We start from the raw sequence: 25,752 nt of genomic DNA on the forward strand, positions 1-25,752 counted from the left end.
AGTTCAATATCTCATGAACAATCCATATTTCTTTTATGTTGGGAACCAAAACCATAACTATTGTATGTAGTTCATTGTTTTATAACTTAGTGTTTACAAAAATCGTTTTAAAAAATACCTATTCATACAAGTGGATGGTACTTATCTGTACTAGTTCTTGGCATCCAAGCAGTCCATTTATTGTAATACTAGCTTAATATACCCATTCTTCGCATGGGGGACGTATTTGGAAGTCAACACCTGTGGAAGTATCACCATTCATTTCAGTGACCGCGAAAACTAAGGATTTGACACTAGTATCAATCAATATGGGCTATTTATACATGTCTCGGTATTCCTCACCCGCTGACACCCGGCCCGCATACAGTAGTAGCTGAATTTGCAAGTCATCGCTGATGAAAGTGTCACCATTGATCTCAGCGACCGTGAAAACTATGGATTTGACACTAATGTCGATCAATTTGGATTACTTTTACTACATGTCTCGCTAAACGCCCCCCTGAGACCCCCTGGTTCCAATTTTGACAAAAACGCTTCGTCTTAGACTGGGACCTGGACCAAGGTATCCGTGACCAAAATTTGGTAACTCTCGGTCAACTTGTCTGGTCCCCAGGTCGGACCCAGTAAACGTCCCCCCCGAGACCCCCCTGGTTCGAAATTTAAAAAAAAACGGCTTCGTCTTGATCTGGGGCCTGGACTAAGGTACCCGTGACCAAATTTTGGGAACTCTCGGTCCACTCGTCTGGTCCCCAGGTCGCACAGACAGACAGACAAACACACAAACAAACTCTTTATTTTATTTATATTAGATAAGATATACTACGTAAAATAGTCTCGTATCATAATATGTGATGTACAACAAATGTTACATTATATATTATCCGTAGCTCGTGATATGCTGCAACATATTAAAGCCTCAGAATAGTTGGGCAAGCGAATAATCCAGAAGTTACGTAACCCTATTGCGTTCATGGGAACGAAAACACAATAATTATAACTATGCTAAATTACTATAGACTACCAACTGCTCATTCAGAGAATTTATGAAGTTCACTTTATCGCAATAGTTTTATACAAACTAGATTTAGACTACGGATAATAGTTTTATACAAACTAGATAATCAATTATTATTATTATTATCATTATATTTACAGTACAACCAAATACAACGACATTAACTATTAGCTCTAATTAACTGAATTGAGCTGAAAATTAAATCTTGATCTTTAAAGATTAACTATTAATTTTATGCGTTCTGTACCTTTCTAAAGGAATAAAAGCTGGAATTGGTTTCAAGGCTGTTTCTGAGTGAATACTTTCTTCAAAATAATATTAAAAATTATAGAAAGATTTTCGAGACATTCGAGTCGAGTCGAGATTTTTAAAAGCCGTCTCGACTCGACTCGTGTCTCGACTCGAAAATTCGAGTCGAGAAATACGTTTGTCTCGACTCGTCTCGAATTTTACAAAGTGTGTCTCGACTCGAATCTCGACTCGAATTCGAGTCGAGTCGAGTCGAGATTCGAGACATGTCTCGACTCGAGCGCATCCCTAGTAACACAAGGAATTTGCAACAAAATATGTTAGATTATTACCAATAATTTACAAAATTATCAAATTAAATATTCTCTTATGATACTGAACAATCTATTAATAATGCACTCAATATACTTCAAACTATAGTGTTTGTAAATAGAAATATGTACTCGTAAATGTGATATATATACGTTCAGTGCATGTGTAAAATAATGTCTCTGCATTACATTGTATAGACATCTTTAACATCTAATAAAACATTCTTTTCATACTAAACGATAAGAAACGGACCAGGTAGTGGATGGTTCGCCATATTATTACACTTTCAGATATCTACCCTCCTAAATTGACAAACATTTGTTTTAGTCACTAGGTTCTCTATTTCCTTCAAAATGGCAGCAAGGAATATAGAGATATATGTTATAAAAATAGTTTCTGAAGAGCGATACTCTTTAGATTACAGTGATGTTGGAGGCATAGTTGTCATTCACTTTGAAAAATACTGTCACTTTGTTGTCCTTTTTACAAGGAAATAATTATTAATGTGCATTAAACACGTATTTTTATATTTTTTATTTTCGTTACTAAACATCTGACGGCTCCCTTTACTAAGCGTACCATAGATCTAAATATCAGCTACGAGAGCTTGACGTATAAGTGAGGTAAGGTAACATTTTCATTGCATTAAGCTAATTTGCGATTAGTGCATCAAAACATTTGGAAAGAAGCAGGGATTTGCTAATTGCAATGGCAGTGATTTTTTACTCATCATAATTTGCTAACTTTAGGACTTATGAGGTGATTTAAAACGAAAAGTAACGTACAATTTGAACAATCGACTTTATCTAATATGTATTTTACGTAAGGATCACAATTGATTAATATCTTAACAACATTATACCAATTTTGGTGAATTTCATTACAATTGAAAATAGATAGAGAAACTTTTGTTACATGAACTCTCGTGATTCAGGCTCTCGTGATTCTACGTTTAGACAATTTTTTTTTGTTCCAAATTAAATTCTTTTTCAATATGGTGTTTTCTCAACAACGTCTCTCTCAACGCGGTTGTGTGGTTCAGTGTAGATTTCCAAACTTTCATACTACTTATTGCATCAGTTCTACAGGAATCACCTGTAAGAGGGTAAATTAATTCGAAGATTTCTTAATGAGTTAGTTTGCATAAAAAGGGTCCTTTATATAAATGAAAAACTTACTGATTTTCTTATCGGCAGTAGAATAAGGTGACTGAAGTAAAAGAACCAAATCATTTTCTTTAACTACATATCTACCTTCTTAAGAAATACTATATTTTTCATTTCTTTTCTTGATTTCTTTTTCCTGCAAAAATCTTATATCAATTTATTTTTCCAATTTACGGGTTCATTTTCGTCATACTTGTCATTTATCACAATTCCAAAATGCTTATATAAGAAAACTGAGGCTTTACATTTACATGAACATTGACAGGCTTTCCTTCCAAACTAATGCATACTGAATAATTCAATAATAGAACAATTTGTGGTATATGTCCTTTTCATGCTACCTGGTCACCAATGCACAACAATTTAAGCAAACGATTCATGTCCCTATGTCCATGTCCCAAACTTTTAGGTGATACGGACTTACATTCTGAATCTTAAATTCTTACTCTTTCATTCTTTCTTTGAAATTAACAACCGCCGTTATCTACCAAAACTGAAAATGATACCTCGAGAAGTGGAAATTAATATTGGTTTAAACACTTTAGTTCAAACATAGTGGTAGCATTTCTAATCGAGAATGTTACATAATTTCTAACTTCTTTCTACTGTGTAAGGATACGCACAAATCGAGATATGCTTTGTTGAATTCGATACGAGGCTTGAGACGATAGACGCTTTGTGCAATTCGAGACGAATCATGAAGAATATCTGTCTCGACAATAATTTTCGTGTTGAAACGAGACTACTCTTAAAAATCTCGACTCATCTCGAAAATCTGCATAACTTAAAATTATTTCGAAGAAAGTATTCACTAAGAAATAACTATCTGCCTTGCAACCAATACCAACATTTATTACCTTAAGAAGGTAAGAATGTGTAATATTAATATTTAAGCTTCGAAAACAAACTTTAATTCAAATCTCATTTCTCTAATTTCGCTAATAAATTTATGTCGTGATGTTCGATAGTACCTCAAATATAATAATATATACTTAAGCTTTATCCACATACCTCGTTTATATAAAAGTATCGCGATAAACTGAACTTGATAAATTCTCTGAGTGAGCAATTGGCACTCTATAGTAATTTTATATAGTTATAGTTATTGTCTTCTCGCTCCCATGAAGGCAATATGCCTAAATAATAACTTCTCGACTATTCGCTTTCCCAGCTAGTTTGAATGTGTTATAGCTTTTCGTAAGTTATGGAACACGCATAATATAAAATATTCGTTGTATATTATTTTTATGATATAGATGTAAGACTATTTTACATAGTATATTACAATAAAGGGAGCGCTTGGATCAATTAACCTAAGTCCAAAAAATGAAAAATGGACTCCTTTTTACATTCATTTGGATAGATATGAATGGTAATACCTTTTCTAATAAAAGGTTTTCGTAAACAGTAAACAGCAACATAGGTATGGTTTTTGTTCCCAACATGAATATGGATTGTGCAGAGATATTCCTGGAAAATTTTAAATTTGGAGTAAGGCCACTTGGCATTCAAGCGGTGCACGATTAGGTGAATGCCCTGCTTACTTTACTCTAGTATCATAGTTTGTTCAGAAACTTGGAGATGTTGGACTTCGTTCAGTGTTTGGTTGAGAGGATTAACATCTCCAAGGCAACACTGCTATTCATTGAATCAAAACAGGGGTACTTTCAAAATCTGCCGTAGAACTGACAATTCAGTTCGTGATGAATAGCAATGTTACCGGGTGCATGTAAGTAAAAGTTTTATCATGATAATTTCAAAGTTTCTTTTTCATTGTTTCCAGGAAATCCATAATGTAGATAGATCCTTAACACACCTTTTGATGCACTGAAACATCAGCACTGTTGCCAATTCAGAATGTTAATTTAAGAAAACCACATTTTTCCTAGTTCCCCCTTACAGAGGCCTCATCCGATTAGTAATAGGTGGAAATTAAACATTCTTTTTGCCATTCCATAGTTTCCAAGTTACTCCAACTATACAAACTGAAAATTAACGACAGCACATCTATGCATATGAGTTACGAGTCAATTTACGTGACTTGTAAAAAAAAAAAATATTTACACCTTCGGTTACATCTGGCAACACTGTGTGGTTCCTAGTGTACTCTTGAATCGTTGCTCCCTAGTTTAAAAATATATGCATGAACAAGGTTTCATTTTGGTATAACCATTATTTGTGTATCGCTTCCGGTTCAAAAGTTCTACTATCCCAAACTCCGGGTTGCATTGTATATTGGATACCCTGTAGTATCAGGTTCAATTCCAATAGGTTATTGTGAAAGTCTTATATATGAGAGAGCAAGAATGGTACCTTATTTAACCAGTTTGATTGAGTCAGCCGATATATCTATGGAAGCCAGAACGACGATTGGGGATCCAACCATCGCATTAAAGCTATACATTGACTGGCTCTTTTACGGGTTTTCACCTTGTTTGGTCTCTCTGGCTTCATCAATCCCCCACTTACAAGTGAGTGCAACGAATATACACTGCTGTGAATTTTACTGGGCGCAGCCATATTGGTTACAAACAATCTGTTGCTAAGGTGGTTTTTAAGGCAGTTTCAATGGAGTTGTATGTGGCAGTTGTGAGTCTTGTGAAAGACGAACTTAAAATTATGAATATGAGGCTACATGTTTAACGAATAGCAGTGAATATATTTACTTTATACTTACAGAAAGGCCATATTTATCATAATATGAAACAAAATTGCTCTACTTTTTAATTCCTTCAATCGCCAATAACTTGCTGAACAAGAAGTGAGTGAGAATCCCACGCATGTATATGAGCGCCCCTTAATAATAATTTTAGATTGAGTTTAATTAAAATTATTGAAAATTGTTATGCTATATACTTCTGTCATATTGTTTGTTTAGCTTCAGTGAAAATGTTTAATATGGAAGAAACTTGATTTTTATAAAATTAGTGATCAGATATTCGGAACAAAGGAGTACAGCGCTAGAATAACCAACGCATTTTAAAGTATACAATTACGAATACATAATCTCAGAAACTTAACATCTTCGTGGAAATAATTTCCTAATTTATTCTTCATCCTTTTGTTAGCGGGTGTCCATTCTTTGTTTGGCACTGTTAAAGTTGAAATGCGTCACCAGAAGTAATTAAATAATTTAAAAGGTATAACTCTCTAACTATCCTATATAATGTTCTATGTTATCTGATTTTTTTTTTTTTTTTTTTTTTTTTGCGTTTACCACAAACGGCGTACAGATTTGTAACATTCCAGACTATACATGTATTAAAATTCATAAGGAGAATACGTACCAACTTACGCTGGGTGGTCACTTCACGTAACACTACATCTATGATGATTAAGGGCAGCTTGAAACTTAAGCGCATATAAGGATGCATCTGTAGGGATCAGGTAGATCAGTGAAGTTGGGTATGCGTGAAAGAAAGACAGGTACGAAAAGCGTCCACTAGCCAGAGCTAGTAATCACTACAAGTGGATTTGTATTTCAATTTCTTAGTAACCATGGCACATTTTTAACGCTGTCTCTATGTTCACCCTCGTATAATTTTCTTGCACAGAAGTATTTTCGTAGATTAGACAAATTTTACACATACTTTTCAAAAAAATGATCCTGTATTTTTCATGCATACTTAGCGAAGATCGATAGGATCGAGCAATTATGAACGGGATGAGACAAAGTAACAAGTCCGGTTTAAACTTTACTATATTACCTGTAATAACTCTTACCAACATTCATATGATAAGGTTAGGTTAGCTTGTGATTGCTTAAATGCGGTTGTCTTACATATATGTGTAACGCTATTTACCAATTTTAAGATCATCCATTGCCTGTAAATCTCAATTGTATCAAGAGTTTCAAATTTTTACACATACTGTATATGTAACCACACAAAGGTAATATTGTTATCGAACTTACGCTGGTGAGATTCGGAAAAAGCGGAGGCAGGCGAGTATCACATTCCATACTGGGGCAGGCATTGTCGAAGATTATAGCATGCCTTTAAAGGTGTGATTCAATTATCAGTTTACTAAGAAACGATTTTACAGTGTTCTGAGTATTAATATATATTAAACAGCGAAATTAGCCTTAAAATGTCACAAACAAACGAACAAAAAAGATAGAGCAAGGGGGCTTTTACTAAAAATGTGTGTATTTTAATTTTTTTCTGGCAGAATATGCAAGAAGAGAAAGTGTTCTTCAAAAAGATTGAAATCTGTTCGCCCAATAAGTAATTAATCATTATATCGCTTGTTGTACAATGTGGCTTTGTTTTTGTTTCTCTTTAATATGTTATATAATACAATATTTCTAATTTCATTCTTGAGAAAAAAAATGCATGTACCTCTTAAACTGTTATGGTTATATCCGAAAACGAAACAAATCATTTTCATAGGCGAGTACCGTGTAAGCTTCTTCATATAACCCGCTTAAAGCTGGTTTGTTTGTAACCAGCTAGCTCAGCAGGAAGCGGAAATGACGTTTACTTCACCAGCGTATTGCATCAACTTCGAGGAGCGATTGTCTATGCGAAGTAGAGTTACTTCTCTCAAGACTCATCAACTTTATAACACTCTCAATTCCAGTGATCGGATGATTTTTACCTCTATAAGCTATATTCCGATACTTCGCAGATAAGATGGTGTTATATACAATTACACAACCTCACTTCGGTGTGCTTTGTCTTAAATAATACTGAGAAGCGCAAACGATAATCTTTGATATTAGACATATTTTATTCACTGATATAAAGGATACACTTAATACCACAAGTAGCACATTTGAGTATAGAACAAATTACGGTATATAGTTATTTCATGGTCTTTGTCTTCGCCTCTACGCGGATAATTCGTACAAACACCACTAGAAACCATAATATTATTACATTTTAAACAATAGTTGGTTCTTTTTGACATGCTTTCTCATTTTAGTGTATAGTTGTCTATAAGATAGCCCTTTTATATTGAGAGAGCTGCGAAAATTTACGAGAAGATAACATCATGTATGTATACAACGATGATTTTTGCACGAAACGTGTCACTTTCCCTCCACTTGCTGCATAATAAACAGGAAAAGTTTGCTTCTAAAATGTTTGAAGCAAATTTTAATCTCATAAGATTTGGAGAAACATGCAGTATTAAACGGCGTGACAAACATCTTGGCATTTGAAGGTGGCGCTTCAAGTTCTCTTTAAATGCTGCTAGCAAATGAGAGGCCAGCGGCATTGCCACGTTTATTTTGTACACATCCACGTCTATCTTCTGCCACCTGATCGCGCTATAGTTCGTCTGCTTAGCCATAGCCACGCCCCTTAGCATTCGCCATCATCGCCCCAGAGCTTGCGTTTTATTCGCTTAGCTGAAATGCCAAGATGTTTGCCACAGGCTTTAACACAGCATGTGAATAACTTCATTAGGATTGTTCAAGCTTGCAAAGAATTCTTCGCTAAGGACTTATCGAATAACACTATTTTCTTTGTTTATTTTGCACTATGAGTTTTACACTTATAATCTAGTTTGAGATTATGTTGTACCGTAAGTCCATATTAGGTTATCTGCTTTATTTTCTTTCTAAACCGCTGAATCATCCCAATTCTTTTCTCTCTCAACACAACATTTACACAAAATGCTAGCTTTGTGTTTCTTTTTGCATACGCCAAGCCAAATCATTTTCGGTCATGATAGCAGGTCTGAGAGTGAGAAGAAAAATCACTGATTCACATCAGAATTTACTGTTTTTGAGAATTTTGTGAAGCAACAAACTGTGTAACAACATAAAATTTGATATCTGGACTTCTTTTAAAATAATAAGGCACATGTTTCAGTCCTTTTTCATGTTCCATCTAGAAGGGAAGAAAATAGGATTTGTAGTATTAAAATTATTATAGTAAGATGGTCATATCTCGGAATGTTAAAGATATGAAATTTGATTTTTGGACTTTTCATTAAAATAGTTTAACATGTATTTCTTTTCTTTCTTTTTTTTAAGGAAATAAAAGATGTAAGAGTGAAGAAAGGTGGTCTTGTAATTATTATAATAAGATGTACGCTCATGTCCAAAATTATTGTCGCATGTCTATAAATATGTTGTTCTTGAAATATAATTTGATAACTAATTCACTCAGTATTTCTCATAATGTTAGTTTGTGTATAATCGGCAAAGACATGTATGTGGCAAATTTCATGTCAAAAGAGCAGTAAATAAGAACAATAAAACGAAAATAAAACTTTCTTGTCCATTTAGCAACATTTTGTTTTACTCATCCTAATTTTCGTATTTATAATTCTTTTCCTATGAAATTTGCCACAAGTATGTATTTTCCGATTATAAACATAGTGTCACTATTAAAAGTACCCTGCAAAATCATTATCAAACGATATTGTTATAAGAAGATAGATATAGATATGCGACAATCATTTTGGACATGAGTGTACATATCTCGAGATCCTTTAAGGTTAGAGGCAAGAAATTTAGTATTTAAAACCTTTATTAAAAAAAAAAATTAAGTATATTTGTTTGATGTACGCACTTTTTGGCATTTGTTCTAGAAGAAAAGAAAAGGGGATGAGGTTTGCAGTTATTGTAATAAGATGTCTTCATCTCGGAATTCCATTAGGAATATTGGTTCCATAAGGAAAGAGACATGAAATTTAGTGTTTGAACTTTCCATTTAAAATGATTGAATAAGGATTGTTCTGATTTACTACGATGCCATATGATCTCAAATGAATTTAATATGAAAGACACAGGAAGAACGCCAAATATTGCCCACAGTAATACGTAGAAAAATTTGCTAGTAGTATACAGGGTATTACAAAAAAAAATTGTCACAATATTTGCTAATAGATTCTTCACATCAAAATAAGGAAAAGGTTCATGTGGACCTGTGATCGGAAATGTAGAATGTAGTTTCGTAGTTATAGGAAGCCGAAACCGTGAAAAATGAAACTTCAAAGCTCCATAGTTCGACTCTATAGGACCGATCGTTGTCGGGTCAAGAGATCACTGAGGTACTAGCATGTGAACTAACCCAATATCCATCTTTCAGAAAACCTCCGGTACTTGCACAGTCATTTTTAGAGAGGCTGTTTGGGAATACTTGATCACTCTCCACCTACCTCTCTAAAAATTGGTGTGCAAGCAGTGGAGCATTCTTAAACATGGATATTTGGATAGTCCACATACTAGTTCCTCAGTGATGTCTTGATCCGACTACGATAGGTCCCATAGTAGTGGAGCTATGAACTTTTAAAATTCACTTATTTTACGTTTTCGACACCCTATAACTCCGAAACTATCCACTTTTGAGCACAGGTCCATATGAACTTTTTTTCTTATTTTGATGTAAGGAATCTGTTCTCAAAATATTGTGGCACATTTTTGTAACACCCTGTATAATAACAGAAGATACATATTATCTGAGGAGATAATAGTTTATTCCAGAAAATCTTATATACAACACCATTTTCACGGAAGCATGTGCTGAATAGGGTATGTCTTTAATGTAACTAACCTATTTCATAAAGCTTCTTCTATCGCAAAATTGTTTGTTTAGTAGGGAAAGGTTATTAAATTCCCAACAAAATTCCTTTGGATGTTCGTTATTGATTTGCCAGCGTGAGGTTGCTCATGAGCTGAAATACTCATTAAAATCCGTTTCTTCACGGTGTACGGTGTGTAACGGCTTAAGAGTCTTCATCCCGGCGAAATTAAAATACCGCTAATTTTACAGTAATTATGTGATATCTTCAAATAGATAAAAGATAATCGAAATGTGGAACAAGAGCGCCCTAGACAATATTATTTTACACAAGAAACCGTTATCACGACTCACTTATCTGCTTTCGATTTCGAGGCATTTTGAAAATCGTCATTTATTTTCGCGTTTCTAAACAGCTGAAAACGGAAAGCCACTAGGTGACTTGTGATAACGGTGATAACCTCACGCAAAATAATATTGTCTAGGGCGCTCTTGTTCCATATTTCAATTATCTTTTATCTATTTGAAGATATCACATAATTACTGTAAAATTAGCGGTATTTTAATTTCGCCGGGATGAAGACTCTTAAATATGAATAACATTTAAATCCTATATAGAGACGGAGTTGGCGGCGGAATTTTTTTTATTATTATTATTTGTAACGAAAAACATAAGGAACAAGTATAAAAATATGAACATCTTTTTTAACATTAAAATCAATTTTGAAACGTATTTGTCTTCGTAATTGTTTCACCACCCACATATATTAGTTATTATAAAGCCAAACCTGTATTACATTTCACATATTAAGCAACTTCCTTATATTTTCATAATTTTAAATATATGCCATTTATGATAGACTTTTTTTTTTTTTTTTTTTTTTTTTGTAACCTGGTGCCGATGAAGTTAGTAGCCAGCAATGGCAGACAATCATTACCAAACGGCGGACAAAAACCTCAGTTTTAGAAACTGCCACTAGAGGCGGTAGTAGTAACGTCCTCATTCCAGAGCATATATCTTCGTATATAGGTAATGAATAGAAGTAGATTTACAAATTATTTCCATTTATGTGTCGACTACGTTACAGGTGACTCATCGGCCATATTTTCCAGTATCTGTAACGAGAAAATAAAATACACTGTGTAATACAATAGTGAGATACACTAGGAGTGAAATATACAACAGTTACGTTTTTATCTGCAATGAAATACACACATAGTGAGCACTTAACATGGTGTACATAGGTATTGGGATTTTCGGCTCAACTTATACATTACTTTACCTGGGATCCAATCTTTAAGCCCAGAACTGTGCGCCTGACCACAGAGCTAAAGAATTATTTTGTAAATTCTTATGGCAAGAATCAAAGAGGCGGCGGATTGAGTAAGCTTACAAATCTACATAGAAGAGGAAATTATATCGCAATAATTTTGTACGTGACTGTACGCCTTGGGATTTTCCTTCTTTCGTTACAAGTAAGAAAAAAAGCATAATGGCATATAAAAAAAAAACTTGTTTTGTGAGTTGTTTCTTTCTCTCTCTGAGAAGCCGCAAGGGAACTGGATGAGAAAAAGGAAGAAGGAGGCGTGTGTGAGAGGGATAGCAGGAGGGGGGCGGTTAATACTCGGTTGTTGACATCATGCTACAAACCAGCCCTTGACCATTGTCGTGACATCGCTAACTCATACTCGCATCAAACGTGGGAGCGGGTAGAGAGACTGTTGCAATGAGAGAGGGGGCAGGGGCAACACTTCTCTCACATAGTGACCATCATCTGCGTTGGGCTCTTGGGACGACTGGGGGGGGGGGGACGAAGAGCAATGCTATAATACTATTACAGTGTTGCTACCTACTTGTAATTATTCTTCAGTGCCATTAAGAAAAAGATCAGGAATGTGTTTGGAAAAGCTAAAAACAAGAAAAAAGAAAAAAAGACTCAGAATTATTGAGAGACGTATTACACAAGTAATAGTACGAAACAGGGAGCGAAATCCTAGAGAATTGGGGGATGCTATGTTAATATATATTAATATTTTTGGAAGAAAATTCCCAATTAATAAGCTATTGGCGGGTGCAAATTACAGTAATATCTCTCTCTCTCTCTCTCTCTCTCTCTCTCTCTCTCTCTCTCTCTCTATATATATATATATATATATATATATATATATATATATATATATATATATATATATATATATATATATATATATATATATATATATATATATATATATATATGTGTGTGTGTGTGTGTGTGTGTGTGTGTGTGTGTGGATCCAGGATATAATCAAGGGAGGGGCTAAACCATAGTTTGCCTCATCCAGTGTATACCTGAGCGTCATGGCGAACTATAGCCTTCCCCTTGGATCCGCGTCTGTATATATATATATATATATATATATATATATATATATATATATATATATGTGTGTGTGTGTGTGTGTGTGTGTGTGTGTATGTGTATGTATGTATGTATATATGTATGTATTCCATGAGATTCGTGAGATATATCACTAAGGAAGGATTTTTTGAAAATTCGACGAGGAAGGAGAGAAATGGGGTGACAATTATTAGAGTAAATAAATATATCTCCGACTCTCTGAAGAGTACAGGCATGAAATTTGGTGTATGAACTTCCCAGTTAAAATAATTAGACAAATGTTTCACCGTTTCTTTTTTATATTTTTCCTGGAAAGCAAGCAAAAGAAAAAAGAGCGAGGAAAAAAGGTGGGGCTACAAGTGTTAATTTCAAAATTTGTGAATTCCCTGAAACTATGGAATTATGCATACAATTTCAATGCCACAAGTCTGAAAGCCCTCCTTGCTGGTATAGTGGCCAGTAAGGGTGAGTGCACTTTGTGCATGGCGTTTCGAGTTCTATTTTCAGTGGGAAAGCATCCCGAATTCAATACAGTGATTCGGATTCCACTTTGAATTATATATTTTAAAAAGTGTTGAAACAATGAATTTGTCCACACCATTATCGTTGTATTCCAACACCAAGGCCATCGTCTTTCTAGCATATCATGGGCCTAAATATCTAAACAATGAAAATGTGCATGTTTTTTTTTTTTTTTTTGCCGTAAACAGTTTTGCATGCTCTATTTGACACGTATACCAATTAACGTAAAACGGATTATATTTCCTGTAATCCTTTTACGAAAATATTTTGTGAGTGTATGCATTTTCTAACATTTATATGGGTAGAAGTCCTGCCATCTGTTGTTCTTATCTGTGAAATGAACATGGAGCACTAGGAGAGTATCTCCTTATACTCCAGAATTTAGTAGTCCTAAGAAAAAATTAAATTGAAAATATGTTAATTTCCCAATGAAGTATGGTCACATCTTTCCTCTCCCATCTTGCAAAAAAATATAAATTTAATTACTAATGCTTGCTACAGGATACATTATTAAGAATCAAAAACCCACTTTGTACCTCGGACTGTTATCAATCCGACTTGCAAGGTTAGTTTTGACTTATTAAATTTAATGCAACGGCCAGTTATTAGGATTGTGAATGTGTTTCTTGCTTATCAATATAAAAACGTTCGTTTACAAGGATCAATCTTACAATGGGTCACTGAAAGAGTAACTACTTCTTATGCCAAAGGTCCTGTTCTAGCTTACGTGAATTTGTATTGGGCAACTTCGTTTTCATGTGTTTTCTGTGAGTATCGCCTTTCCATTCTGTCATTTCAGACTTAAAATTCCTTTAATCCCTCTCCTTGAAGACCTAATCTTAATAAGTTGAAATTAAAGACTTAATTTAATTTCAGTTCACTCTTTCTGCATAGGGATGCGCACGAGACAAGATTTGAGGCTGTCTCGTCTCGAAAATGTGCTGTAAAAGCGATGTCTCGACTCGAAAAATGTATATTTCTCTATAGGAAGAGCTGTGTCTCGACTCGAATTCTGTCTTGACTCGTCTCGTGCGCATCCCTATTTCTGCAACCAGTGGCGGTAATTGAACGTTAAAACTGGGTGGGTGGGGGCAAGACATGATCTGAATATTTGTATATGATTTTTACTTTTCCTCTTTGTCTCTATCACTTTGTTTGACGAAAGGTTGCATAACTAATAGGATACTATATTTTTCAATAAAAATACCATAGAGTCTATATCGTATTTCATATTTTATTTAGTAAATTGACAAGAGCAACACAAGTCGGTGCTAGCCCTTTGTACTCTTAAACAACAAAAGTGTAAGAAGAGATTTGATTCCTTGCTCATGAACATCTTAAAATTATGTCTGGAAAATTGTGTGATCAGATTATTTAATAACAAATTTGCAAAACAAATAATTAGAAAGGATAATATTAATCATAGTAATGAATAATGAGGCTTGTTCTGTAGAAGTTATATTAAAACTGGGGATTAATGGGAAACTTATATTTTCAATTCCACATGTAGCGGCCGACCTGATGCGCCTTCGGGCCGACCTAATTTTTTGCTTTTCTTACTGTTATTAAATTCATAATTACTATTTAAAAACCTTTTAATTGCTTTATTGCCATGTAATTATTGCAGGTATTAGTCAATGTTAAATTTCTCTCTTTATATTTTATTCTTTCTGTGAAATAACTAAGCCAGACAAATACTTAAAGTTAGCTGTTTTCTCGTAAGAGGAAACTCATATCTTTTTCTCCCCTCTTTGCATCTTGAGAAACAGATCTGAATTGGTAACCTATAACCTTCAATTCGCTGCACGTGCAAGGGAATATCTAACCCTTGTGTCTTATCTGAGAGTCTGATGTTATTTTCTGAATACTCTCATTGTCCTCTGTTTAAGCCCAGATGTTCTCAAAAACATGGTAGACGTATAATTAACATTTTGGCGCCGAAGTTGACACTTCGAAAATACTAAATATGTCTATTTTGACACCATATAAAATAAGTGTCTTGGGAACACTTGTATTTTTGGTATCATTGTGAAACGATTAAAAAACCTGTAAAATCTGGATAAAGCTTGATTTTCTTTGTAATATCAAATTAACCTTTAACTTTTAATTTGGATATTATGTACCAGATGACGCTAAAGCCTTATACTGTTTGTAATAACGCGCATGCGTGACTATTCTAGTTAACACCCTAAATAGTCGTTTAGATTATCAATACCCAATCTAAACGTAAAGACTAATTTCATTGCACACGAGTATCCGCCCTTTTTGGGAAGATACCACCCTACTATACTCCCACGTACGTAACGTGTGAATAAACTCCCTGAATACAAAATAGCTGTACAAGCTGTTCTCAGGGAAAAATCATTGTGTGTCTACGAGGCACGAGCTTCGTGCTCGTCGCCGGGGGCTCCGGCCCACTCTTCGGGCTCAGGCTTCTGTCCTTCGCCCGCCGGACTTGCGTTTCTTCTCTGACTTTGTTAGAGTCATAGAGAGAAGAACTTAGTGCATTACCAGAGTGTGTTATTACACTATGTTAGTGGAGAACTCCGTCATCTCCGTTCTCCTACCAAGGACCATCTCTGTTTTCATTTCGTGTGTACAATACAGCAAGAACTTTGTTACTGTGCTGAACATTGTTTCTAGTAAGTTTACTACTACTACTTGCAGGCAGTCGTAATTCAATCTCTTCATTGAACTGCCCTTGTTTCTCTTTTATCATTGGTCATATTCTGACCCCTCTCAAATTTCACGCATACGCCACTAGGCTTGTGCGTCATCTAAAATTATCTCTAATGTATAACAACTTATTGCTTAACAACTCTTCTGCGCTGTACAAAAGCAACTTACAATAAAACTCATACTATTCTAACTCGGCGTTCCAGTTATTTAAAACGCCTATCTAAAGTTTTCAAAGTACGACCTCACCTACTCATATTCTCTCAAAAAGTACCTCCGAAGAAGCCGTTCGTCAAAGTCATTATTATCACATCTCTTTCATTCTCTGGTTCCTACGTGAACCACTACACCAGTCACGCCTGTTGAGAACCAAATTCTTTATCTTCTGTAGTTGAGTAAACCATCACCCTTCTGTGTGTGTTCTGCGACTCCAGTACTATTCCTGCATTCGCCGTGAAAATTCCAATTGGAAAAAGAACTTCACTCTCCGTAGGAAGTGGAAGCATCTTGTTGGTTTTACCGCTCAAACCAATACAAACATCTTCTGGAAATTCTTGGTTGCAACGAACATCTTGTTACCACGCTAAGCTCAACTAAACTTATACAGGACTCGACGATATCTCCAGAGGCCACTTGGAACTCTTTCATCTGTGTAGGTGTTAAATTGCGAGGTGAGTGATTTAAATTGTTTTAGTGATTTTAATTGTGCATCTTGATTCCTCGCATCGACTCAGAATCACGTCTACTTCTTTGCACCCAATATCCGATTTCAGTGTTTGTGTAAAGTAATTCTACAACTAAGGTTGTTAGCAATAACTATCTCTTCCATTTTATTGTTTTATCAATTAAATTGTTATTAGGCTAAATTATTTAAGTATAGCCAAGCCTGACCTTGTCTTGTAAAGTTTTATGTATTTGAGGTCCATTAAGTGTGTTAATAATCCTGTCTCCATTGCATTAGCTTTATTTTTAAATTCATTGTTGTATAATACGTGCCTAATTATTAAGTTGTCGTCCCGCTACAAATATTTATTTCTTTGCACGAGTCCTAGTTGTCTATTATTTTGGAGTGCTAATTAATCTCGTTGTTGTGTGGGCTTCACGTTAACTAGTGACCCCCCTTTGGAGCCGCCACTGCCCTAAAGTGCTGGCAATTACCTGCGGGACATTCATAAATCAAGGCTCCCTTATAATCTCGTAAACTCGTGCTTAAACTTTGTAATTAATTATTGTCATACATAGGCACTCATCCTGTTCTCTCTCTCTCTATCAACTCACCTTGCCAACAGCCTGGTTAATCAAACATTGTTTAAACAGGACAAACCTCCTCCCTACCATACTAATAAATTGTCAAGCCCCATAAACTGCTCAGCTCCATTACATTTTAATGTCAAGCAACCCTCTAAGTCAAATATTCTTAAGACCTTTCGTAGTCCTTTATTAACTATTCTGTTAGCTTAATTTCGGCTACCTTTGGTAAAGATATTGTCACTAATAATCTCTTTTTATGTTCGTGACCTGTGGTGGGACTCCCTCACCAGTGGCCGCAAAAGTTCTGATCGCCTCCTGCCACCGGCCCCGACATAAATTTGGTGGCAGCGGTGGGATTCGATCATTAGCTCGTCATCTAATAATGTGTTAATTGATATTAATTATAGAATCCTATGTTGCTTTTGTAAATGACAAAGCAGGAGTTATTTATATTATTACTTTCATTTGTGTTAAGTAGTTTTCTTAGGGTCACATTTATATTCTAAATGAGTTTCGTATAATTTAATGTTTAAATTGTGTTAATTGAAAGGACAGGTTTCCTATTAATTTGCTTGAAAGTAAACATTTTGTGTTGATATGTTGCGTTGGGCAAATGCCCCCTTCTACCCTGAAAGCTTAACTATCATTTTGCTTGTTCTAGAAAAGTCAATGAGGGAAGGAAAAAGAAACAGTCCATATATCAAAAGAATAGTTCGTTCCTTTTTCTTCAACACAGAGAGAAAACATCTGTTCTCTGTTAGTTTCCCCAGCTGGGCAAAACAAAACAAAAAGAAAAAAAAAAAGAAAGAGCGAGAAAAAGGAAGTGTGTTGGTTAGCGTTCCTCGGTTGTGTAATGCGTTAGTATTAAAAAAAAAAAAAAAAAAAACTGTAGGGAAAAATATCAACACAATACCTTGAGAAGGTTTATGGCGCCAAATGCGGGACGGATACTTCCTTCTCCACCTATCAAGATGAAAGCTATTCCGTTCTGTATTCAAAGCTTCTCAACGTATTCTGAGTTCGATTCTTGCAATGGATTTTCGCGAGATTCATTTCAAGAATCATCAGTCGCAAGGCTGGTGTAGGAACTCCAAGTATTCAAATTCTGCTTGTGTGATTAATGAACAAGTCAGTCAAAACAAACATCATTGAAATTTTGAAATTTATTTCGAAATTTTCATTCTGTGAGTCCTTACACTCACGCGTTGTTAGTTCTTTGATTGTGGGTAAATTCTTGATCTTTCCCCGACTGTCTTCTCAGCGTTAGTGGTAAATTAAATATTATGTTAGGTGCTAAAGAGATTCCTTACACAAACTATGCGAACTAAAGCCTTAATATGTTTCGTTTCTCAGTAAAAGTTCATAATGAGATTCATTATTGTAATTTTGAAGTTTCAAATTATTTTAAAAATCTTCTTGGAGGCCAATTTAATTTTATTGTTTATAAATGGACGTGCTTTTTGTTAATTATGAGAAAATTAAGTATACCAAGATTAAAAGTTTAAAAGGGCAATAAATTCAATTTAGTAATTTGTTTTAAGTAGAGACCATTCTTAATAAGTTGTTGTAATATTAAGCCTAACTCGTTATTTTATTATTTTAAGTCGTGTTTAAATAAAGACAACACTAATGTGGAACACCCCTGAAGTATAGTACCCTGTATTCTAAAACCGCGAAGTCCCTTGTATTTTGATTAAATGATAAGAGCGTAAAGTATTAGAATATGCGTTATTGCTTTTTGAAGTCCATGGCATCAAAGTTTCATAATCTAAATAAAGCTCTTGTAAATTTTAATTGCCAGTGTAAGGCTGTTTTATTAAAAAAGAAATACGTAAACTTAATGTAGTAGAAAAACTAATCCTAACAATTCCGTTTGTGCTTAGCTATTGTTATTAATTAAAAAAACGTTTAAATAATTTATTAGTAAACATTATTAATCAATGAATCTTTTCTTATTCATTATGTTAAAAGTTAAATTATCAATAAATTTATCACTTTCCAATCACAATAAATTCAACCGTAGTCATTGTGTTAATAATTTCATTTGTTCAGAACGTAAAACCGTGCTCTATAGTATTGTTATTAATTTTGCTATTCCTTGTCGAGCGCTAATGCCTCGAGTTATATAATTATCTTGTAAATTTTAGCGAGCTATCTAATTTTGGAACGTATCGTTGGGAAACACCCTGTCGGAAAATATTAAAACAGTAAACATACCTCTCCCTTGTTCCAGCAGTAATTCATAAAGTCTAAATTAGGTTAGGATGTGTCAATTCCCTTTCCTAAAAAGAGTACCAATTCCATCAAACGTGATAATTAACTACAATTATCAGCCCCAAAGCGTAAATTGGTCGTTTCAGAAAATTGCCGCTTGTTTCTATCGCTTGTATTAGCTGAGAATCGCGCAATCTCTAATGTTAATCCTCTGTTATATCGACCTTATTGTATAATGGTGCGTCCGCGTAATTGTAAGGATGTTAAGCCGACTCTTTGAGAAGGCTTACCCCCTTAAATGTACGGGACCCTCCTATTACATCCCAGGTCGCTATGGACCCCTAGGTCCCGCAGCTGTTTATTATCGTTCTGTTTACTAACGAACGACCAAAAAATGTTTGGTTCTTTCGGAAGAAAGCCCAGTGTTTCGTTCGAAAGACACCCTATAATATTAAAGTTTTAACTATGTGCTTTTCAAGATAGTAATAATATGTATAAAAGCTAATGTTGTATTTAAATGGTCATAAATATTCTTGCTCGCAAGTGCCTAATCTAATCAAAGGTACGTTTATGTAAACCTAATCCTTTTGAGCACTCTTGCTCCCTAATGAGTCCAAGCACGAGTCCTTAAAAAAATCTAAGGTTGTCCAAAAAGATAATTAAATTCGCTTGTCCAATGTATCAAATATTGTTATGTTTTCTAGCTTCCGCGTAAATTAGTGATGTTATAATATCATGAGTAAAAAAAATGCTTTTGCAAGTCCAAAAATCAAGTTATTTTCTAGAATAAAATTCTTATCGGGCCTAAATGTCAAATACAGCCGCCCTGTTTAGTAAATAAGTGCATTATTAATCACTTTGTAATTGCATATAAACTCTTTCTTGTCTCCTATTTAAAATGATAAATCGTTCTTTTATGCGTATAGATATTCCAAAAAGTCTCTAAAATATAAATACGCGGTTAAATTCCTCAAAGTTAAAATTATAAATAAATGCGCAATAAATGTAAGTCCCAGGGTCATATAAGTTAATATTAAATAATAGGCTAAAAGTAATCCTTATTATACCTCTCTTGCCTCCTGCCGTCCAAGTGCCAACTTAATTTGTACCTAAGAGTCGACATCATGTCTCCTGTAAGGAATTCTCGTTAAATTGTATTAATTGTTCTTAAATGTATTTAAGTAATTATAGTCTATTCCCGTTTGATTGTATTTCTATAAGATTACAACACATTCTATTTTTATCATTTGGATATATTAATTATTGTATTTACCAGGAATAGACATTTTAAGCTGTAATTCTAATAATATTCTAACGTGAATATACATTATAATAAATATGATAATGGTATTTAATATATTATGCGTTATAATGCATATGATAATTGTATTCTAATATCTTCTATATATTACAATTAATATAAATTTTGGTAAATATCCAGGTTCAAAAATTAAAATCTACCAATTGAATAATATTAATATTTTACTGTAAAAGGTAATTGTTATCATAGTAAGGCAACAAAATAATTGCCTGAGGTTATAATTTAAATTCATTGTTAATTTCTAAACGTCAGTACTTCAGTTATATTGGTTCCTTTGTTAATAAAATAACGTAAAAGCAAAGTACCTCTGTGCAAAGAGTACAATTAAATATATGTTAATTTAAAATTCTATATTGTAACTCTACCTCTCTTATCAATTAACTATTTGTAGCAGTTCATTTTATAAATTAAAACGATTTATTTGATTAAGTTTATTAAGCGTCTGTTCAACTGCGTTGATTAATTATTTGTGGTAGTTCATTCTATAAATTAAGATAATTTATTTAATTAATTTTTGTTAAGCGTCTGTTCAACTGCGTGACAATAGTCACTAAACAATAATATTGAACCACGCGTTAATTGGCATATTGTTAAATAAAAATGTTGAAAGTCTAAACAATAATTAATCTTGTATATTGGTCGTTTGCGCCATATTATAATTTAAGTATTTTTTAAACATAACTATAAAATTGCCATTTAGTTAATAAACACCCGGTATTGAGTCGTGTTCCATATAAATGCTATTTAAAAAGAATTCATTTTAAAACATTCATACGCTGTCCCGTACTGAATTCTAATTGTTTAAGGAATGAATGTTATAAAGTGTTTAAAAATATATATATATATATATATGTTCTAATTATCCCTTTCGCGCTAAAAAAAGTCAGCCTTCATTTCATTCGAAAGCTTGTATAAAAACATAAAAATTCTTCTTTTGGCCGTTCTCTGTTTAAAAAAAAAACCAGACCCTTACCAAACAGGGCTGTAGTATAATTTCTTTTTCTTCACACCACCCTGACCTCAGCGTGGAGTGTAATAGCAAAAAAAAAAAAAAATAAAAAACATCTAAGCGTCAATTCCCAACTACCCTCCGGTAGTGGATAACCTTCGACCTCAGAAAGTCCCAGTAACCCAATTTTAGTAAAAACTAAAAAAGCATAAAAACAAACTGGCTCCCTTTCTTATCGTGTAACTAATGGTTTGTTTTGACAATTTTGGAGTAAATAATAAAATATAAATTTTTAATTAATATATCAAAAAACAAAACGTAAAAAAAAAAAAATTTGCATATAGTAATAATAATAATAATAATAATAATAATAATAAAAATGAATTAAATACTTCATTAACTAATATAGTTATACTCTGTATACGGTAGTCTTGCAATTCTATGTAATGTTTATAATCTCTAGAATTTTTAGGTAGTTAATTCTTGTACTTTTAATAATATAAAAATCATTCAAATCTTTTGTTAAATTTAGTAATTCTATATATATACCTAGTAAAAATTTCGTTTAGGACATATGCAGTCCTTAAATGTATAAAGAAATTAAAACTCCAACTACCGTAAATAATTGCAAATTAATAAAAAAAAAAAAAAAAAAAAAAAAATGCGTATAAATATTTGCTATCTATATATACTTCCTTTGTAGTTATAATTAATTTGTAAAGCATAATTGCATGTTACTTAAGTTTAATATCTAACTATATTATTTTAGTATAAATCATCCATCTCCTTTACATATAAATATATCCTTTGTATATATAAAAACTCGTATTATAATAATAATAACTATAAAAACTAAATAAAAAAAAAATTTATTTTAAATGTATACTGTACATAATTAAAATCATTTGTGTTATCCCTCGCTATAGTATTTTAATAGGTATAGTGTATTTATACAAAATCAAATTGTATTGGCCTTGTTAGTCTAGTTTTGTAAATATGTAAAAACAAATCGTATCAACTAGAAACTCTGTATTATACATATATAACCATTGGTAAAGCCATATAGTAATTTCTTAAATTTGTGAGTCACTCACAATCGAAATTTTATATCTAAATAATTGGTAGTCTAATAATAACTTTATTTATTAACGTAGTTTAATAATAATTTTGGGTTCTCATATTTAATTCTAGTTATAGAGGTATATATATAAACATTTCTTTAACTTTTTAATTGTTTGGGTATAACCTAGGTATTAGACCTTTAAATAATCGTATATCTTCTTATATAAAAAAAAAATATATATATATATATATACTTAAGCTATTTTGGGATTCTAGTAAATACTTCGGTACTACTAATATAATTACTTTTGTGTCATATTATTTTATTATGGTGTTACCTAATGCTATATAATTATTTCAATGGGTTTTTACTTTATGAATTTAAGTACTTCAATTATTTAGCTATAATTGTGTATAAAATAATATTCGCTAATATAAGCAACAAAAATGTTTTACCTTTATAAACTTTACTTAAAGAATTAGTAAGTGTTGCCAACTAAAACTAAAAAATTTTAATTAAATATATCTATGTATAAATATTAAGCAGTGTTGCCAATCCTAAAAATTAAAAAGTGTTGCCAACTCTAAAGTTTAAAAACAATATTGCCACTTAATATTTTTTTTTTCAAAAAAAATTTAAGCCCAAGTAGTCAAAAAAAAAATATTCCTCAGTTCCCTCGTCTATTTTTTTTTATTTTACGCGGGAGGACTGTAGCGGCCGACCTGATGCGCCTTCGGGCCGACCTAATTTTTTGCTTTTCTTACTGTTATTAAATTCATAATTACTATTTAAAAACCTTTTAATTGCTTTATTGCCATGTAATTATTGCAGGTATTAGTCAATGTTAAATTTCTCTCTTTATATTTTATTCTTTCTGTAAAATAACTAAGCCAGACAAATACTTAAAGTTAGCTGTTTTCTCGTAAGAGGAAACTCATATCTTTTTCTCCCCTCTTTGCATCTTGAGAAACAGATCTGAATTGGTAACCTATAACCTTCAATTCGCTGCACGTGCAAGGGAATATCTAACCCTTGTGTCTTATCTGAGAGTCTGATGTTATTTTCTAAATACTCTCATTGTCCTCTGTTTAAGCCCAGATGTTCTCAAAAACATGGTAGACGTATAATTAACATTTTGGCGCCGAAGTTGACACTTCGAAAATACTAAATATGTCTATTTTGACACCATATAAAATAAGTGTCTTGGGAACACTTGTATTTTTGATATCATTGTGAAACGATTAAAAAACCTGTAAAATCTGGATAAAGCTTGATTTTCTTTGTAATATCAAATTAACCTTTAACTTTTAATTTGGATATTATGTACCAGATGACGCTAAAGCCTTATACTGTTTATAATAACGCGCATGCGTGACTATTCTAGTTAACACCCTAAATAGTCGTTTAGATTATCAATACCCAATCTAAACGTAAAGACTAATTTCATTGCACACGAGTATCCGCCCTTTTTGGGAAGATACCACCCTACTATACTCCCACGTACGTAACGTGTGAATAAACTCCCTGAATACAAAATAGCTGTACAAGCTGTTCTCAGGGAAAAATCATTGTGTGTCTACGAGGCACGAGCTTCGTGCTCGTCGCCGGGGGCTCCGGCCCACTCTTCGGGCTCAGGCTTCTGTCCTTCGCCCGCCGGACTTGCGTTTCTTCTCTGACTTTGTTAGAGTCATAGAGAGAAAAACTTAGTGCATTACCAGAGTGTGTTATTACACTATGTTAGTGGAGAACTCCGTCATCTCCGTTCTCCTACCAAGGACCATCTCTGTTTTCATTTCGTGTGTACAATACAGCAAGAACTTTGTTACTGTGCTAAACATTGTTTCTAGTAAGTTTACTACTACTACTTGCAGGCAGTCGTAATTCAATCTCTTCATTGAACTGCCCTTGTTTCTCTTTTATCATTGGTCATATTCTGACCCCTCTCAAATTTCACGCATACGCCACTAGGCTTGTGCGTCATCTAAAATTATCTCTAATGTATAACAACTTATTGCTTAACAACTCTTCTGCGCTGTACAAAAGCAACTTACAATAAAACTCATACTATTCTAACTCGGCGTTCCAGTTATTTAAAACGCCTATCTAAAGTTTTCAAAGTACAACCTCACCTACTCATATTCTCTCAAAAAGTACCTCCGAAGAAGCCGTTCGTCAAAGTCATTATTATCACATCTCTTTCATTCTCTGGTTCCTACGTGAACCACTACACCAGTCACACCTGTTAAAAACCAAATTCTTTATCTTCTGTAGTTAAGTAAACCATCACCCTTCTGTGTGTGTTCTGCGACTCCAGTACTATTCCTGCATTCGCCGTAAAAATTCCAATTGGAAAAAAAACTTCACTCTCCGTAGGAAGTGAAAGCATCTTGTTGGTTTTACCGCTCAAACCAATACAAACATCTTCTAAAAATTCTTAGTTGCAACAAACATCTTGTTACCACGCTAAGCTCAACTAAACTTATACAGGACTCAACGATATCTCCAAAGGCCACTTAAAACTCTTTCATCTGTGTAGGTGTTAAATTGCAAGGTGAGTGATTTAAATTGTTTTAGTAATTTTAATTGTGCATCTTGATTCCTCGCATCGACTCAGAATCACGTCTACTTCTTTGCACCCAATATCCAATTTCAGTGTTTGTGTAAAGTAATTCTACAACTAAGGTTGTTAGCAATAACTATCTCTTCCATTTTATTGTTTTATCAATTAAATTGTTATTAAGCTAAATTATTTAAGTATAGCCAAGCCTGACCTTGTCTTATAAAGTTTTATATATTTAAGGTCCATTAAGTGTGTTAATAATCCTGTCTCCATTGCATTAGCTTTATTTTTAAATTCATTGTTGTATAATACGTGCCTAATTATTAAGTTATCGTCCCGCTACAAATATTTATTTCTTTGCACGAGTCCTAGTTATCTATTATTTTGGAGTGCTAATTAATCTCGTTGTTGTGTGGGCTTCACGTTAACTAGTGACCCCCCTTTGGAGCCGCCACTGCCCTAAAGTGCTGGCAATTACCTGCGGGACATTCATAAATCAAGGCTCCCTTATAATCTCGTAAACTCGTGCTTAAACTTTATAATTAATTATTATCATACATAGGCACTCATCCTGTTCTCTCTCTCTCTATCAACTCAC

At 33.5% G+C, this 25,752-nt stretch overlaps 1 long non-coding RNA gene across 1 annotated transcript in view; it reads right to left on the minus strand.

Annotated features, from left to right (window-relative positions):
• Positions 1-10,922: 10,922 nt before the first annotated feature.
• The window catches only part of LOC145692019 (uncharacterized), a 108,246-nt gene continuing 93,416 nt past the window's right edge, over positions 10,923-25,752 (minus strand). Inside the window, exon 3 of the long non-coding RNA XR_014132607.1 lies at positions 10,923-11,333. This is a non-coding gene — a long non-coding RNA (uncharacterized LOC145692019). The remainder of the gene's footprint in view (positions 11,334-25,752) is intronic.

Source organism: Thermobia domestica, chromosome 8, assembly GCF_964235325.1.
Source record: "Thermobia domestica chromosome 8, izTheDome1.hap1.1, whole genome shotgun sequence".
Lineage (NCBI taxonomy): Eukaryota > Metazoa > Arthropoda > Insecta > Zygentoma > Lepismatidae > Thermobia > Thermobia domestica.